At 35.7% G+C, this 20,907-nt stretch overlaps 1 pseudogene; it reads right to left on the bottom strand.

Annotated features, from left to right (window-relative positions):
* Positions 1-20,907, bottom strand: part of LOC107659508 (proprotein convertase subtilisin/kexin type 5-like) — a 27,349-nt pseudogene that overhangs the window by 6,224 nt on the left and 218 nt on the right.

Here is a 20,907-nt window from a genome sequence, read left to right as displayed (position 1 = left end):
GGGACCTGGGTTAATGCAAATTCCAATTGTTTGTACATGCCTCCATTTGGGGGATGTTTTATCTTGGTTGTGTATTTAAAGGATTGCAGCAAAAGGGTCGGTGCGATTCTGTAGCCAGAAAGCCCGTAGTATGAAATGTGTCCACACACTTCATACTATGTATTTTTCTAAAAGTCAGGTATGCATCTTACTTTTAGATTCGTCTATGAGAATTTGATGTATTGATTTGATATCTTTGAATTGGCTATGTAATTGGCATAATACATATTTACCTGACTGATAATAAATTGTTACATTTGATTTATTCTGACTTACTCTGAAATTATTTCTCAAGTAGATTAAGTGAAGGCGTATGTTTCCGCAAATCTGCGTCCAGGGTTAAGTGCATCAAACTAATGAACGAGTACGATAATATTAAAGAATAAATAGATAAATATATTAAGAATAATCAGATGTCTAGATAAATTATCCTATAAATGATCAATAATAATTGGCATTCTAACTCAAATGCGAGGTCATAATAAAATGGAGTCAGATTAGATAATAAAAGAGTTAGATTACAATTTAAATTAAATTAAATAACTTTGCGCGCTGAAAAGACCGAACACGCAAGAAACCTTCATCCACCACTGGATACCTTCCTTGGGCCAAGTGCGTGGACCTTACACTACAGTTTAATCAAACAATGTTTCGCTGGTGCTTTCCCATTAACTAAACGCTTAATTACCAACGGCTGGATGAAATTTGTATGTGTGCAGGAAAATCTTACCCAGTGGGACAGTGGCTAACGCAGAGATGAGAGAGCAGATGAAGGTAGCCTGGTGCACAGCTCAGACAGTCTCTGGGAGACGCCCCAGTACAGGTGGCACACACATGATCACAGGGCATACAGAAACCCAGCTCTACACCGTCAGCCTCCTCATGGGCACTGTACGTTTCTACGGGACATTTGCTCATGCACGAACCGTCTGGAACACAAACAGGTTCCCATTAAACCAGTTACTTGTACAACCTGTACAACAAAAGATCATGTTTTTCCTTTCTACTATACTTTAGATCCAAAAGAGGGATTAAAAGCCAAACCACAACTGATGAACACTTTAAATCAATATTACAAACATCACAATCAATGTCATTGTTTTCTTAATAGTAGAAGTATACAAAATAAATGCAATAATATGAGTTCAGGTCATTCGTACTGTGGAGGTAGTTGGGCAAAGCACAGGTCTGGCAGTCAGAGGGGCCTGGCCCTTCGCAGGACTGGCAGAGTCGATGACATGCTTGGCAAGTGAACTGGTTGTTTTGGAGGAATGTTTTGGGTGGGCAGTCCGAATCCTCGGTAACTCCACACATCATGGTGTTGGGATCCAAAACCAGACCCTTTTCACACTGCAGACACTGGGTGGGTTCTGGACCCTCACAACGTGCACAGGTCTGGTGACACTCTATGGAGCCAAATATGGGGCATATATAAATGATCTGAATTATCACAATTATCTAACTGTTCAGTTACTGCAAATAAATAATATAAAATAAATCATCAAATAACCAGTATACTTCAGTTTTGACACAAACTATTATTGCACACGTACAGAGCACATAGCCTTTTGAAGCATACTCCATTTGAAAGTTTGCATTAAAGTGTGCATGGGTACTAGAAAGTTTCATCTTTGTTTTGTCCAACTTTCATCCAGTGTCTGCACTATTTCTCTTGGGAAGTTATGAGCAAAGTGTCCTTGTACTCGTTTGTACTTATATTTGTTCTAAATCCCCTAAAACAAGTGCACATCAGTGTGGGTGTCTGTTGTTGTTGCATCTTCAGTAGTCGCATCCATTTCTTTTTTAACTGTGAAACAATGAGTCAGGCCAGTATCGCCACCATGTGGACAAACTTATTAGATAAAAAATAAATAAATCAATGCTTACTGTATGTGCGAACTGAGCATACAGAGTATGTGCTGTTGGAAAAATCTGACTGCGCATACTATGCTGACAATAAAATTTGTCACACACACTGTATTCACCCTAGCGTACATACAAAGACTAGGACTAAAAGCCCAATCTATCAAGTTTTGATGCAGCAAACACCTGTAAGCATACAGCCAAACGCATAGCCTTTCAGAGTATACTCCAATTTGATAGTGTGTGTGAACACAAACACTTAAAGGATTATTTCTCTTCCTGAATAAAAATGTCATGATAATTTAGTCACTCCTATGTCATCCAAGATGTTAATGTCTTTCTTTCTTCAGTCAAAAATAAATTAAGATTTCAAATTTTAAGGAAAACATTCCAGGATTTTTCTCCATATAGTGGACTTCAATGGTGGCCAGTGGGTTGAAGGTCCAAATTGCAGCTTCAAAGGGCTCTACACGATCCCAGCCAAGGAATAAGGGTCTTATCTAATGAAACGATCGGTCATTTTCTAAAAATAAATATATCATATATATACTTTTTAACCAGTGCTTTAGCAGTCTTGCACTAGCTTGACCTCACGTAGGCGAAAGTACTGACCTAGTGTATATACAAAGCGAACAAGCAAAGAAAGTAAAACGCCCTTTACTAAGAAAGGTAAAACAATGATGTTGGATGATTTTGAAAATGAAATAGAGATTTTATATATATATATATATAATAGGAGAGGCCCTAGGACTGACCCCTGTGGCACACCTTTGGTTACATTAAGTGAATAAGAAATAAAACCATCTTTTTGTACACAGTGAGTTCTGTTTGAAAGTTATTAAACCAACCAATAGCATGTTCAGATAATCCGATACTGACGAGGCTTTCATCAGCAAGGTGATCAACAGTATCAAATGCTTTGGATAGATCAATGAATAAGTCTGCACAGTGTTTCTTGTTATCAACAAATTCAATAAAGTCATTTAATACTTTTAAGCCTGCTATAGTTGGGCAATTTTGTTTTCTAAAACCAGACAGGATATTATTAACAGAAAGAAAGGAAATTATTAACAGGATATTATTAACCTTCAACTGATTGTTGACAAATGTTTCGACGACTTTGGCCAGGACAGACAGCTAGGAAATGGGCTGGTAATTATTTGGGTGTGTAGGATCTCCACCTTTAAACAGGGGAAGAACAAAAGCTGATTTCCATATAAGTGGAATTTCATTTAAAACAAGAGAAAGCTTAAAAATATGAGTCAGAGGTGGGGCAATAAAATCAGCTGCTAGCTTTAAAAAATAAGGTTCCAATTTATTAGGACCTCCCAATTTGAAACATTTAAAGATTTAAGGGCTTTACACCTCAGAAATTGCAAAAATTGAATGACTGACTAGACATAAAATTCTCTGACTGAACAATTGAAGAGTTCGCATGAGCACCATTAATTGAATCAAACAAAAACCAAGAAGCTATAAAGTGCTATGAAGTGTTCTTTGAAACAATTAAGCATTTTTACTTTATCAGTGATTGCATTAGAGCCTTTCATAATACATAATGGAAGTTCTATACATTTATTATTTTCAGTTAATAATTTAACAGTTTTCCGAAATTTTGATAAATTGTTTGATGTTTGTATAAGGAAATGCTCAGCTTTAGCTGTTCTGACCGCAACCGCGCATGCATCACGCAGCCGTCTAAAATCAAGTCAATCTGAATGTAAATCTATTTTCCTAGCTTTTGCCTATGCCAGGTTTATCATGAAGCATGTTTGATAAAAGAGGAGGAAACCATGCATTATCTGTGCATTATCCACACAGTGGTCACTGATGTCATTCGTAAATATGGCCGCAGTGGAATACTTGTTTGAACGTTTGTTAAAATTAAATCAATTAGAGATTATTTTTCTGGACATTTTAAATTCAGCCTAGTAAGACTGTCAACAATCTGAAAAAATTGTAATGCATCACAGTAGTTTTTAAATTAATCAGTTGGTGAATGCAACCAATTCCAATTTAAGTCACCAAGAACTACTAATTCTTTAGCATCAAGATCTGAAAACAGCTGGAATAAAGAAGGAAGAGCACTACTATCAGCAGATGGTGTCCTATAGCAGCCAACAACCGTTATGCTGAGATATTTTGAGACCTCAAGATCAAGAGCTATAAATTCAAACTGTTTATTCACAGATTTAGAGAGAAATATTTTATATATAAATATATATATAAAAATTGCTAAACCCCCCACCCCTTTTTGGTCAGTCAGTCCTATATACATTATAACCATTAATACAAATATCCTTGTCTAAAACAGATTTCGGTTTGAGTTAGGACAATCACATCATCATCAGTTGACTGTGCCCAAATACGAACCATATCCATTTTAGTGATTAAACTTCGAACATTTAAATGACTAAAACCAAGTCCGTACTTTGATTTAAAATCTGCATGTGTTTTAAAGCTTGAGGCAAAGGCAGAAACTGTGGATTAGGTTGAAAGTTTCCCGAGATCAAAAGTAATAAAACAATCAAGCACCTCTGCCTAAGTGATTTCATATTATAATCTTTAGAATTTGCCTCTACTATTTTAAAATTCCAATGGGCACTTGTAGTGATTGTAAAATTATCTCGAAGAGTCATAATATTGGACAAATGGACCAGGTCTACGATGTAAAACTAGGACTGGAGGATAGAAGTTAGTCTGGCACATGGCACCTCTAGTGCAAAGCCAGATGCAGACATTCTTCGGTGTGCTGCGACCAATAGTGGAGTCACTACAACCCTCTACGGACACCTTGGCAATTGAATCGCCATTGGCTAGTACATTTTTTTGTTTACTCGCCAGACTGAAATACTATACTATACTGTATATATACTGTATATATATACATATATATATGTTTGTAAAATGGCACAGCTTTTTAAATATCTGAAAGTACACTCTTAACATCAGGCAGTCAAGCATTATAATATGATAATCAAATATTATTTAATAGAAGTTTAGTAATTAGAATTAAAACTTGGTAACCATGTATGAATGCAAATTAGTCATTTTAACTGAACTTATGCTTGCTGTAATGTGGCACAGAGAACTCAGAACACACAACGCACTTAGTCTGCCATCTTGGATTTCACATTTGTAGATAAAATGTATGTAAATTTTATTTTTTTTGAAAATGACAGATCGTTTCGCTAGTCAAGACCCTTATTCCTTGGCTGGGATCGAGTAGAGCCCTTTGAAGCTGCACTGAAACTGCAATTTGGACCTTCAACTCATTGGCCACCATTGAAGTCCACTATATGGAGAAAAATCCTGGAATGTTTTCCTTAAAATCCTTAATTTCTTTTCAACTGAAGAAAGAAAGACATGAACATCTTGGATGACATTGGGGTGAGTAAATTATCATGGAATTTTTATTCTGGAAGTTAACTAATCCTTTAATACACACACACTAGAAAGTTTCATCCTTGTCCATCACCTGTGCTATTTTTCTGTAGAGTTGCACGTATATCTTAACGTCCCCACACACGCGGGATATGCACCCCCCTATGTTTATCTGCCATTTTGCAAATCATCTGGAAATTTTGCTGCCATCCATTCATTTTGTTTTTAGTTGTTTTTGCTAAAACTCAGTCTCTCCAAATATACCATAACCGTAACCTTTGAGGATATGTATCGGTCGCCTGATTAGCTCGGAGAGTTAAATTGCCCCCTCCAGTGATTTGTGATTTGTTAGATCGAGTGTACACTTCTAAATTGAGGTGCTTATGTCCCTCTGTAATGGGTGTTGGCGCCCCCTAGGAAAACCCTTGGTGCAGAGTATGTACGACTAGAAAAATTGGGCTACATGCATTGCATACTAATCTGATTACAAAATGTACACACCACACACTATGCGCATACCCTAGATTATACATAAAACTGAAGCATACTTGGAGCTCAAGGTGGAATTTACACTAACTAGGATTATACTGGTTTTGTGTGTTAGTGGTATAACTACAGCTAATACTTCACCTTGGCATTCCTGATCAGAGGTCTGGTAATAAGTTCCCGGTGGGCACTCTCCCAAGCATGTGCCCTCGTAGAGTTTTGGGTTGAGGGCAGAACACGTCTCGCAATCATCAGAGAGAGGACCAGAACAGGTGGCACAGGTGGGATGGCAGCTCACACAGATGCCCTGATCCAAGTCTTCAAAGTAACCCTTCGGACAGACGGCCTTGCATGCCCCGTTTAAGAGCAAATAGAGAAAACTGCACCCTGAAATTAAATAGTTACACAAAGTTATTAGATTACAAATCTATTTTCCACTGAAATTCAAATGTAATCCAAATATGTTCTAACTGGTCTGTACACATAATTCCACATTAATAGATAGTACACAAGATAATATAAGAAGAAAGATGAGTTCAATATAATTTCATTCAAGTGTCACTGATAGGTTTTCAGTGCTCATTTGGATGTATCTGTTACTACTCGTTTAAATGTATCTCAGTTGTAACGATCACTCACTTGTACAGGTGGAAAAATCTGTGCACACGTCACAGTGAGAAGCACAGCGTCTGCATGTGCCGTCTTCTGCCACGTAGCTCATGGGGCCGCAGTTTTGTCTGCACTGCCCATTGGCCAGATGAAGGCCTCCTTGACATGAAAGGCACTGCGTGCTTGTGCCGTCACAGGTCAAACAGAGTTCATCGCAGGGTTCGCATGTCCCCAGCTCAGTCTCAAAATAACCTCTGCAAGAAACCCAAGACATACAAGTTTGTTTTCCTCTTGCATTCATTAACATGTTCACATGAATGCCAGGACTAAAAACAACGTATGCTGTATTGCTAGGTTTTCTTACATCTATATATGTATATTACGAACCCCAGTTTGGGAAACCTTGACATAATGTAATGTTGATGCACTAGATTTTTATAGCAATATGGTACAAGGTTATTCTATTTAAATCAATGTTATGAACAAGTTAGGTCAAAAGTAATCTAAAAGTAATCCAAAAGTAGTCTGATTATATTACCTAAAATCTGTAATGGATTACGTTACCAGCTACAATTTTTGTCATGTAATTTGGAATCAGTAATAGACTGCAATTTGCAAATAATCTATCCAGCACTGTGTGTATATATATATATATATATACTGTATGTTTAGTTGTTGTTTTCCAAGTATGTTGACTGCATACTTGGGACAAATACTTTTCCAATGCATGCAAAAACCTGTTATCTGTCAGACTTTCAAAACCCTTCATCACTTGAATTAAGATTATAATAATTTAATTTTAAAACACAGCTGCCACAAAATCAGACTTCAGCACCTCTTTTTACTTTGAGATGAGGTTAAATACAGATTTAAAACCATAACAAGAAATAATTTACTAGCTATGATACTGTTTTGGAAATCAAATATTTGCATAGCTATGACAGGAAAGACTGGCATCTAACAATGCTTTGGAAAATATATATAATATTGCATAGTAAATATTTCATCTATATTAAAAGCTTCAAAGTCAAATCTAAAATCACTGCAATATTTCGGATCCATAAAATACAAATATTTATGATTAGATTATAGTATAGATATATTATAACTGTCCGAATCTTTCTTGGGCCCCTGTAAAGCATGTTTCGGAAGTTACAGCCATAGTGACTCACTCTGGACACTCTGACCAGCAGCTTCCCTGGAACAGATAGAGCTGGTAAGTGTCTGTCTTACAGCTCACACACTCGTCTCTGCTCTCACAGGCCTCGCAGTTAGCAGAACACCTCTCGCACAGAAGACTGGAGCTGTTCGCATAGAAACCCAGAGGACAGCGGTCTACACACTCGGCCTCCTGCTCCAACATGTATCCTGTTGAGAAAGCAAACAGAGGTGCGAAGAACTTACTAAGTAGGCAAATGTCTTATTTATTCATTATAAGTGCTTTTGAAGCAGGAATGAATTAAAAGGGAACTTTGGTTCTTTGGATCTGTTTATCAGGTGGGAGGGAAAGGAAAGCTAACCTATACGTTACCGGTAGCACATGTGATGCAATTCTGAGCCTTGGGACCGTATTTAAATCAATGTTATGAACAAGTTAGGTCAAAAGTAATCTAAAAGTAATCCAAAAGTAGTCTGATTATATTACCTAAAATCTGTAATGCAATGGTTTATGTTACTAACTACAATTTTTGTCATGTAAAGCCTTGGGACCGTAACATGTCAGGCAGGATCTATCACAGTAACGGCAAGTGCGACTTTCCCCTTTAAAAAAGACATGATTATTATAACTGTAGTATTCCTAATCTACTACCTTGATTTTCAAACTTTTTGATGCCAAGAACCCCAAAGTGATCCCCTTACAAAACTAAAGCCATTTATTAAAAAAATATTTACATAAAATTGATTAAATTAGATGAAAAACTTTAAATTTCAAAACTTGAATGAAAATGAGAACTGTTGCTTTGGCAACTAACTGAAATAAGTTGAACTGAGAAAAGATGAAGTACTAAAATTATTAAAACTAAAATGGAAATAAAAATAAACTAAAGCGCTCTCTCTCTCTCTCTCTCTCTCTCTCTCTCTATATATATATATATATAAATGACAAGAGCACATACCATTACTAAAACCTAAAATGAAGTTAAAATGGAAAAATTAAAACTAAAAATATAAAAATAAAAGTCATATTAATAAATACTATAATAGTACATAAATAATACTACCATAACACTGGCGAGGACCTTCTTAAAATATAGACAGCTGTATTGTCATGTATGCATGCCAATAATGTTCAATAAAAATATTACATGGGAAAATTAAATAACTGAATCTTTATTGTCATTAAATGGAAGCCAAAGCAAATTCTTTTTTTTTTTTGGAAAATATTTACTTTATATTAAGTTGAAAATTTGTCTTTTTATTGGTTTTCCAAAGCAGTTTTAAAGAGATTGTCACACAAACCCCAGTTTTTACTCCTAAGAAAATATAAATGATTAATTAGATGATTTCCTAACTGAAACCTTTATAATTTCTTATTAGATATGTGTTAAAATGCTAAAAATATTCAATTAATATATTAAGCAAAATGTTTACAGCTTTTTTTCTCCCAAAATTTTCAGCGTAAAATTTTTTGAAAATGCCTGCTAAATTATCGCCAGTGTTTTAAGTGTATTACTACCAGATGTCCAGCAGAGCACAGTATTACACCAACTATAACAGACATAAGCAAATCTAAGACTAAACATCAAGTTTGCAACAGAGGGTAGACTTGTCTTCTTTTTAACTATTCTCATATTAAATGGCAGGAGTACTTTCTCACCATCAACATATTGGCCTTCCAGGCAGCTGATCACCGGACACTTCCCGTAAACTGGCCGGCTCCAGCCACTGCATCTGTCACAGTCTCTCACTCCAGGGCCGTGGCAGGTCAGACAGGAGCTGTGACAGGGCTGACAGCGCTTCCCTCTGGAGTCTTTAAATGTGTCTGCCAGACACTCCTTCACACAGGTGCCATCTTTTTCATTCAAAAAGAATTTTAGTGTTGTGATTTTCATAAAATAATAATAATCATAAGAGACTTCTTTAAAAACATTTTAAAATCTTCCCGACCCCAACCGTTTGAACAGTAGCTGTTCACAGGTGATATTAACGTAGTAATATTCAGAAATAAGTAGGCGTGTATAATCCCAAAAACATGAACATTAATTTGCATGAATTAACTTCTCAGATTCAGAATCACAGCACTAACCTGCACAGATTTTGCATTAACTATATTTGCATCCCATTTCTATTTCCCATTCAAATGAGTGAGGGAAGCAGTGCTGCTGTGCACAATAACCTTTCTGTGAAGTACATGCAATGCTCTATCAGGTGTTTTCAACCTTTTTTCCTTATTTACATAATTACTAATTATTACATAAATGATTAAATTCAATTATCAAGGCATATATACATACATACATTTTTGAATCTTTCAGTAAATGAATGGACAATAAAGGAATTTTCCCCCGATTTAAGTTAAAAGTATGGAAGCCATTTAAAAGGTAAATAAATTAATTTAAAACAGACTTTTTCTTGCAATTCTGAGTTTATATCTCACACTTTGGACTTTGTTTGTCAGACCTGCAAGATATAAACAAAGAATTGTGAGTTTAATCTCATAATTCTGACTTTTATTCTCGCAATTCTTAGAAGTGTTTTTTTTTCCCTGCCGAAAAAGGCAATCTGTTTGGTCAACCAATGGCAAGGGAAACTATTTATTTATTTATTTACTTATTTACTTGTTTGTTTGTTTGCAATTATGTATTGTGACGCGAGTGTTGCAGAAAAAGCTTCACCTTTAAACATTATATTCAAAGTATATAAATATTTAATATTCTATAGTTAAATATTAATAAATATATTGGCATTTCTATGACAATTTATTTTGGCTTTACTGGCATGTCAGCAAAACCTTTAAAGGGTTAGTTCATCCAAAAATGAAAATTCTGTCATTAATTACTCACCCTCATGTTGTTCCAAACCTGTAAGACCTTTGTTAATCTTTGCAACACAAATTAAGAAATGTTTAATCGACATGAAGGTGAGTAATTAATGACAGAATTTTCCTTTTTGGGTGAACTATCCCTTTAAGTTTCATTATAAATGACCCATTGGAGTTTTGACCCTCCAGGTTTCTTCAAAAGCATCTCTAGATGATTTAGCTCTCTACAACAGGATACAATGACTTTAAAGGGGTCATATGATGCGATTTCAAGTTTTCCTTTCTCTTTGGAATGTTACAAGCGGTTCGTGAATAGATAAGATCCCTAAAGTTGCAAAGACTAAAGTCTCAAACCCAAAGAGATATTCTTTATAAAAGTTAAGACTGGTCCACGCCCTCCTAAAACGCCTCGTTCAAACACGCCCCCACATGTCTACGTCACGATGTGGGAAGATTTGCATAATGCCGCCCAAATGTTCACGCAAAGAAAGAAGGCGTAACTTTATTGTTGCTGCCGCCACCACCATGTTGTGAAGACGCTGTGTGTTTCGTCGGATAGGGCATCACAGTATGGTAAGGGGCGTAACATTTCCGTCACACGCTTGATGTATTCGGCCAATCACAACACACTGGATAGCTGGCCAATCAGAGCACACCTCGCTTTTCAGAAAGATGAGCTTTGTAAAAATCGACACGTTTCAGAAAGGCGGGACATAGAGGAGAAACAATAATGCACAGTATGTGGAAAATAATGAGTTTTTTTAACCTTAAACAGCATATTCATTATTCATTACACCAAATACACAAAATAATGTTATTTTTAGCAACATCATATGACCCCTTTAAAGTAGTAATAATTTTAAATTGTAGCTTTAGGCTAAACTTAACCAGCCAAAGTAATGTGACTGAAACAGCTATGGCTATCAGACAGGAAAATTAGTGAACTTTAGTAAGGCGTTCAGAGGAAGTAGCGTGCACACTGTTCAGGAAGTATCCAGACTGGCAAGTGAGACACAGGCTATCGCTCCAGCAGTCCACACACGGCTCTGGGCAGCTGATGCACAGTCCTCTACCGCGGTCCTCATAGGTCCTCTGGGGACAGTGCTGACGACACTGCTGTCTGTATCTACACACAGAGATAACAAACAATAGACTTGTCACATATTGACGCTAAACACTGATGCATTGCATTGTTTTAAGCAGGACTTCAACATATCCCTTGAGGGCTGTTTTCTAGAATAAACATGCATGGATGAGCCGATACAGAACTTTGAAGCTATTTGAGCTTTTTCTGTGTTCACTAGAAGAATAATGTCAAAAACATGTGGCTTTGCGCAATCATGCAGGTCAGTTGTGAGTGCGGTTGTGGAGAATGCAAAAGACGACCGAAATCCTGCGGACTTTACTAAGATTGTACAGCCAGGACCATTGGGGCCATATAGTTTTTTTCTTCTTTTGGTAAGCGTTAAAAACTACAAGTTGCATAATTTGTGTCTAACTTAGATAGAAAATTGGTGTATTCGTGGCAAAATTATTATAGGTAACTAAAACTATAACTATATATAAAAATGTGTTACTTGAAATAAAATATATGTTAATTGAAATAAATAAAATATATATTTTTTTAAATCTGAGTCGCCAAGGAAACATTTTCATTTAGTTTAATTTGATATACTAAAATATCCCAAACTGAAATTAAAAACAAAAAATGTAATAAAATAAATATAAACATAAAAACAAATTCAAAATACTAACAAAAAACAATAGTATTTTAATTTTATAAAAATAACACTGGTTTGCGCTGAAAAAGAATAATAACAGTTGGTGTTTCCATCCAGCATTTTCTGTCGTATATCCAAAAATGTGCATAAAATTGGAAGATTGGAAACACAAGTTTTTAATTTTTAAATTTAAATTTTACATTAAAAAATTTCTAAAATGTAAATATAATAACACAAAAATCTTATATGCTCTCTTAAAAAGTGGATCCATTTTTTGTTTGGCAAGCAGAAATCCCCAAAGTTACAATTTATCGAATAAATTCCTAGACACGCATTGAAAATCATGTAACTGTAACGAGTCATGTGACTGAATAATCTGCTCAGAGAAAGAAAGGAAACATCTTGACATTTTGTTTGCATGCTCTAAATCACAGGTAATTTATTAAAAGTGCCACAATTGTGTCAATTTTTTCATTTCGATTTTGCGCCAATTTTAACACATGCTTCGGAAACAATCAATTAGCAAAATAATTTTGAAACATTATGATATATTTCACATACATTACATTCGCAACTTTGGAAACTTTGCTAATTTATTCATTTGAATTCAACACAGTGAAGTTAGTGAACTTAGCAGCTGGTTGAACTGTAAGGTTTGAGTATATAACACACTCAAATACAGTGCACAAATGTGTTAGGTGAAAACTCTTTAGTTGCCTCACTATCAATTTGGACCAATATCAGTATCTTTCCTATCACTCGGACCTGTTTGAAAACTTGCTTACAAAGACTTTGGAGCAGCTTCAGAGCAGCAACATCTTACTTTTGAATCAAAGACGCTCTGATCCACAAGCTCCTCCTTCAGGGTGAGGAATATAATGCAGGCTTTGACAGAAAGAGTAACCAGAGAAGCCAAACCACACCAGAGAAATGAACACCATCCCAAAACCACAGCGCACCTGCCTGCAGCAGTGTTACTGCAGTTATTCAGCCATCCAACTTTCAGATGACAATAGAAATGAAAGCATAAGAGTGGAAGATCATAGTTTAAAGTCTTCTGTCATTATTCTAGCATGATTCTTAAATCGGTTGTATAGACCATTTGGGAAGAACACAATCTTTAAATCAAGCAACCAATCTTCTGACTGACTGCAGTGTTTATGAGGACTGACTGATAATTATCCAGTGAAGTTATAAGAGACCTTTCATATAAAAGGAAGAGAGGAAATGAGGGACAGATTAAAAGATCATTTAATGGCACCTTGGTCTCTCCTTATCAAAGAAGGAAACTCCTGCCAGGCACTTCCTGCTGTGTTGCTATATACAACTGGACTATTTAAGGAATGACAGCTGGAAGCGTTATAACACTATCATCAGAGCTGCTCGACAAGACATTAATACAGACAGACTGACATTTCAAGCACAATATGGACATATTTGTTTATTTTCCCTTACCATCAAAAATAATTCGGTCCTGGATTCAGATCATATTTGATAACCTTACTGCCAAGCTCCATTTACATTACATAAATTCAGCATTTCAAGAAGCTTTTAATTAATACTGTGTACTGTATTAGAATTTAAACTACCGTTAAAAATATATTTTTTAAACTTTTATTCAGCAAGGATGCATTATATTGATTAAAAGTGACAGTAAAGACACTTATAATGTTACAAAAAATTATATTTTAAATAAATGTTTTTTTCTAATTCTATTACTTTCTATTCATCAAACAATCCTGAAAAAAATATAATATATAATATATATTTTTTTATATTAAGAAACTTCAACATTGATAATAAATGTCTCTTGAGCAGCAAATCAGCATATTATAATGATTTTTGAAGGATCATGTGACAACGAAGACTGGAGTAATGATGCTGAAAATCCATTAATAAATTAATTTTTTAAATATATTCAAATAGAAACAAATATTTTAAATTGTAATAATATTTTAAAATATTACTGTTTTATTAATGCAAAAAATGCTGTTATATAAATGTTAAAAGAATTCATTTAAATGTAAATAAATACATTTGTGAGTTCTTTCAAAACCATTAAATAAAACATTTCGAACCCCAAAACTGTAGAACAGTAACGTATTTATATTCCAGAAATCATTTTTCCAATAACTATAATATCATATTATAATAAATATCAGCCTTATAATAAAGCAAAATGAAAAAATAAATCTTCTTAAAGCCATTAATACACTATTAGTCAAACGTGCACATTGACTAAATTTATATTTCTGAAGATTAAAAAAAAAAAATCTCTTTATGCACTGTACAGGCATATGCATAAACTCTTGAAATTAGTAGCATTTATGTATGCATTTCTTTACGAAACTAAAATTTTAATTTATTTGAACATTATTTTTATTTACGATAAACAGATTTTGAGATAAATATAAAATTTTGACTTGCATTTTTGGTCATATTGTTTATTTGTCATTTCATTGTTTTGATGGATTTATTATCATTCTAAAATGTGGAAAATAATAGCAATATAAGTAAGAAGAATAAGTAGATGTCTTCAAAATTTTGCAGGTCTTAAAATCATACAAAAGAATCAAGATAAATCGTAACGTAAAGATAAATTGAATAAAACTACATGTTTGCGCTATGTTACATAATACATCTTGTTGTAGTTAAGCAGTCGATAAGCATGGCTGATCAAGTGTTCCGTCTGAGACACAGAGGTGCCTCACTTTGGAACTCAAGACTTAAGCAAGTTCTTTGAGTGAGACAGCGGACAACAGCTGCCATGGCAACGGCGCAAGCACAATGAAAGCACGAGGAATGTTCGGGGGGATTAACATTGCTCTTTTCCTCTCTGAGTGGACATTCATTAGCCAGGACTCTCGTACAAGACACTCCAACCCTCTGAGCAAAGAAAGTCCTTCAGTTTCAACCGAGCGAGGAGGAGATGGGCTCAGATTAGTGAGGAGAGAGAGAAAGAAGACAGATTGAGTGAGTTGAGGGAAAAACTCATGAGAGGTGCCTCTATGTCGAGCAGCGTGGATCTCAGGTAACCGGCCGTGAGACTTAACTGAAAGTGAAATCTGATGCACACAATAGCTGGAGGCCATAACACAAGGAGCAGCACACAATCAATCCTCTGTTCTCTTCATAGCATCTCTGCAATACGCTCCAAAAGATCTCAACACAGCTTAAAAGGTGTAGTTCAGCTAGAAATGAAAATTTGCTGAAAATTTCCTCACTCTCAGGCTATCCAAAATGTAGATGAGTTTGTTTCTTCATCTGATTTGGAAAAATGTAGCAGTACATCACTTGCTCACCAATGGATCCTCTGCAGTGAATGGGTGCCGTCAGAATGAGAGTCCAAACAGCTGATAAAAACATCACAATAATTCACAAGTAATCCACAACACTCCAGTCCATCAGTTAACACCTTGTGAAGCAAAAATCTGTGTTTGTAAGAAACTTCAAACTGTCGCTTCCTGGTATTCATAATATTGTTTTTAACTGTTTGGACTCTCGTTCTGACGGCACCCATTCACTGCAGAGGATCCATTGGTGAGCAAGTGATGCAATGCTAAATTTCGCCAAACCTGTCCTGATGAAGAAACAAACTCATCTACATCTTGGATGGCCTGAGAGTGAGTACGTTTTCAGCAAATTTTCACTTAAATTAAAATTTTACAGCAACAGGAACAGACCAATTTCTCAAATACAATTTAAACTTACAGGAAGTAGCTGTCTGTGCAGCTGTGGCAAATCTCTGGATCATCTGTTGTGGATACAAAACAGGCAATGATTATTAAACCATGCATTGCTTATTTTATTTTGTCACTGCTAAGCATAAAACAAGTCAATAACAAACAACTGGAAAACAATTGGCTGCAAGTATTAATGAATAATCATACTATTACATAAATGAATTGCACTGTTAAAATACTAAAATGTAAAAGTGTGTTATTTACCTGTGGAACATGTTTTACAGCCAATACTGCAGTCTATACATTCTTGCGTATCCGGGTCCTGAACCTGACCTGTGGTTCAAGCAAATGTCTGTGAGTATCATATATACAGTATATATGTGTGTGTGTGTGTGTGTGTGTGTGTGTATTTGTGTTACATGATTGTTTAGAAGTTATACAAAGTTAGTTCCTGTCCTCAATTTTGATTGGCCAAATGGCATTCAAATTAAACTTTACATGGGGGGGGATTTCAGCCCATAAATCAGAAATATTGTCAATTGTCAGAAATATTATATTTAATATAAATAAATAAATATACACATACATTGATTGATTGAAAGAGTTGTCAGAAGCTTAAAGGCAGAGCTGTTGAAGTCATGCAACCTTGATGTAGTTCATTTATCCTTTTTTATTCTGGTGATTGTATTTAGGCTTCAAAATTCAGAAAACCTGTGTTCGTTTGTGAAGGTTATCATGATGAACAAAACAAGTTTGTTTCACAAAATCCAAAAGGCAATGGAAAAATCCTGTTAAATTTTTGTCGAGGGTATCAGGGTGATGCTAACTTCAGGTTGGCCTACAAAAATACACCATCACTGCAGCGCTCTATTCTGTCATCTAAACCGGCCTGTCAATCCATTTTATAGAAAGACAGACTCACCAACTCCACACAGGACTGTCAGACAGATGCCGCTCTGAAGACTGTAGCCTTCGCTGCACTTAGCACAAACATTGGCGTCAGCACAGATCTCACAGTTAGGCATGCATGGAAGACAGGTGTACTGCTCTCGGTCGGGATAAAACTCTCGTGGGCAGTGTAGCCTGCAGTGGCCCTGATACAGGAAACGCTCCTTCCCATCCTCATCTGAAATCACACACAAAATACATTTAACACGGGGACTCGTGATCCAAATGACCTTTATTTGAATAATGATCCAGTTACACTGATCAGAGGATAGATTCATGTTTGAATTTGAATTGCTTAGAAATGTGTGTGTGTGTGTGTGTGTGTGTGTGTGTGTGTGTGTGTGTGTGTGTGTGTGCGCGCGTGTCTAGTTTGCAAGGAATTTGTATGTCCTTTGTAACCTGCTGGTTATATGGATCACTGGCATCCTCATAATAAATCACAGCATGTTTTCCAAGCAGGTAATATTATGACTTTGGTCATGAGTTATTCCAACACTAGAAGCCGAGGGTTAATGTCATGAATGTTTAAGTATGTTTATTTGGACATTATTTTCATGACAATAAAGTCTAGTTGTCACTATTGTAATGCATCAGGACATTTTACTTTTGAGGTTTTGTTATTCTGTTTTTGTAATTGTTGTTGCAGTACAACAAATCATTAGTGTGATGGATAAATACTTTGCTGTTTAAAAACATTGCAAATATATATTATTTATTTATTTAAAAAATGACATGGGCACCTAGTACCTTTACACTGTTACCAACTGCTGTTCTTTTGTACTTTTTATTTATCAAAGAATCCTGAGAAGAAAATAAAATATCAAGTAAGTTTCTACAAAAAAATATTAAGCAGCACAAATTTTCAAAACTGATATAATAATGATATATGTTTCTTCAGCAGCAGATCAGCATATTAGAATGATTTCTGAAGGATTATGTGACACTAAAAACTGGAGTAATGATGGTGAAAATTTAGCATTAAATTACATTTTAATATATTATTTAATATATTTAAATTGTAATAATATCTAATATTTCACAATATTACTGTTTTACCATATTTTTGATCAAATAAATGCAGTCTTGGTAAACATATAGTAAGAGACTTTTTTTTCAAAAACATAAAAAGATCTGTTTTCAGTGTATAAATGCTTACGTAAGCATGTGTTTAAATGCTTACTCTTTCCGCAAACAATCACTAAAACTGAAACTCGGATATCGACATCTGCTTGTGTCTATCATTAACTCTTCTTTAAATAGAAACAGTAGCAGGGATCTGGCTGACAGGTTTTGCCTAGACCGGGACACATAAACAAGGGCTATGGAGAGTGAATGGGCACTTTTGGCAATGTTATAGTTGTCACACACTGGTGGATGCAAGGCCTCCCCCTTCAAGCACCTCGGGCTGCGGAGAGAGAGATTAAGATTTACAGCGCTCTTCTTGAGATGCTTGAAAAGGAGGGATGGCAGCCATGAACGCCTACTAAACAGAATTCAAAAGAGCGGCTTGGTTTGCTAAAGACCAGTGTTTGCTTATTCATTCTGTACTATTAAAGGAATAGTTCAGCCAAAAAGTACAATTCTGTTATTATTTACTCACCCTCGTGTTGTTCCAAACCCATATGCTGTTATTCATAAGCAACAATGGATGGCAAGATCGGTGAATATGACTTAAATTACAATCTGTTCAGAAGACTTGGAATAATCTACATTGAACACTGGACATTGTAATGCTTTATTACTTTAGAGCTTTTCATGGAAAAGATTTACATTTCTCGTTGAACTGCCCCTCACCCAGAATTCTTTGCCATTGAAACCACTGAAAAAGAAATGCCATAACATGCAAAGTGTGTCCCAATATGCATACTTATACACTTTTCTACGCCATTTTGCAGTATAGTGCAAGTAATGTGTTCACTGAAAAATTCCAACATTAGGAAGTGCTCTTCAAATACCCAATTGATGCACTGATTTATCTGATGAAACAAAGAATGGAAAACTTCCTGCACTTAACAGTCACAGCTTTAAAGCGACAGTTCACCCAAAAATGATAAATCTGTCAACATTTTACTCACACTCCACTTGTTCCAAACCTGTATGAGTTTCTGTCTTCTTTTGAACACACAAGATGATATTTTGGTAAACAAACAGTTGACGGTAGCCATAGTATTTTGTCATGCTATGGAAGTCAATGGCTACCATCAACTGTTAAGGGGGGGAAGCTATCAGATTCTGATGATGTATGACAAAAATACCTTATAAAATGTTTGGCTAATGTACTTTCAAAGTTGGGAAAGGTTCTTTTAAAGTTCTGAACAAGTGTTCTTCAAGTAACCTTAAAGGAACATTTGTTCAAAGTTGTCTGGTCTTTAACAGTGTTCTCAAAACATTATTTATTCATCATTCTCGGAGCACTTTTTCTGTAACATTTTAGTTGGACATTCGTCGAACACATTTAAATGTTACTATTTGTTTTAGAACATTCAGAAAACATTCAAATGTAATGTTCCCATAATGTTTGCAAAAAATGTAACGTTCCCTTAATGTTTTCTCTAAGATTCTAAATAACTAAGAATAACATAGAGATAACGTTTAGAAATACCGTTTTAATACCTTAGAGGCACAATATGTAATTTTCGCTCGGGCAGAAATCATGTTCATGGATGAGCTAATGATTTATTAACGTCGTAGTATGAAGTAGGGTGAGGCTGAACGCCGTCGAAGCGTAACGAGGCCGCTGAACGAGCGCAACACATGGCTCGAAAGCAGCGGAGCGTTTATTATGCCACAGTCGACCGCTTCCGCTCCTTCCGGTCGTGCGTATGTGGGGTAAAGCAGAGCCGTTTTATCATACTAGATACATTTGAAAGTTCTGTTATAATGCTACTCTGTGCGGTCGTCACCGGTCTATTAAAACGCACAACATATTAAAGCGTCTTTGGTGTTTCCATGTTTTCTACAAAACAAAACCAGAAATCGAGGGGTTATGACGTCATTGGCAGGCGACACAATGACACCATGGACACGCTCCGTGTCATTAGTTAAAATTGCTTATTTCTCTGGATTTAAACATTCTTCGAAACATTTGGGATAACGTAAGTACACAAGTCAGCAAAATATATAATAACACTGTTCTAGTGGTTTTGGGATATTTTAATAAAAAAAATCTTACATATTGTGCCTATACTAACAAACTTTTGGTCACAGAATGCGTTTCAATCCGAAATGGATTGCTGGGACTGAGGCTAAAGAAAATGCCCTTATCTACCTAGCATAACTCGAGGTATTTTTTAACTGTGTCCAAACAGAAACATTATTAGCGTTCACAATGCTGGAAAGGAAGTGGTCTCACCTTTCCCCACTCCCATGTTTGGCAGTTTAAAGTCAAGTTCTACTGTTAAAATTCCAGTGACATCGATTATTGCTCAAAATCATAATAGATTAATTTATGAAGTGGACCTTAATTTCAACTCTTCCTGTAATTAAAAGTGCGCAAGGCACTTTCATGGTTGAGGTCACTAAACAAACTCTCTTTTGAGGTAAAGCAGTCTTTGTCACGTTGATAAATAGGGAGAGCGGCTTCATTGTTTCACCGCAGCAGCTGTGCACGGAGGACTGGGAGGTTTGCCTTCCCAATTGTCTCTTAGAAAACCCCTTTGTGAACCTGCACAATGCTGCCACAGAATCGTATCACCCAATGGCCAAAATAACGCAAAAACGCTTTAAGATGTATTTTGACCTACGTTTTTAATTAAATATCGAGTTGTGTGCCTATTTGCTCACAGTAATGCTATATCGACAATTCTTACTCACAAACAGCTCCAACTATAAGTTTTTACTCCTATAACTTAATATAGTTCAAATTTCATAAGTTGTGGTAACGTTCTGAAAACATCACATAATTATAAAAAGAGTTGTTCTACTGCGCATGCGCACTGACAGCGGGGATAAGAATTGTCCCAATGGAGGCACCTGTTTGATCCAACAGATATTTCAGTGTTAAACTACAGAATATAATAGTGAACTATCACTTACCTAAACCACAAGCGGTGCACTCGAATAGCTCATGACCCTTACACTCCGAGCAGGTGGGATGACATAAAACGCACTGATTTTTTAGTAAGAACTGTCCGCTGGGACAGGACAGCGCCGGCGATCTGGACTGAATAAAACCGAAACAGCATAATGATAA

The sequence above is a fragment of the Sinocyclocheilus anshuiensis genome, unplaced genomic scaffold (assembly GCF_001515605.1).
Source record: "Sinocyclocheilus anshuiensis isolate Anshui unplaced genomic scaffold, SAMN03320099.WGS_v1.1 scaffold387, whole genome shotgun sequence".
Taxonomy (NCBI): domain Eukaryota; kingdom Metazoa; phylum Chordata; class Actinopteri; order Cypriniformes; family Cyprinidae; genus Sinocyclocheilus; species Sinocyclocheilus anshuiensis.
Note: the sequence above shows the minus strand (reverse complement) of the source record. Positions and strands in the feature narration are given on the sequence as shown.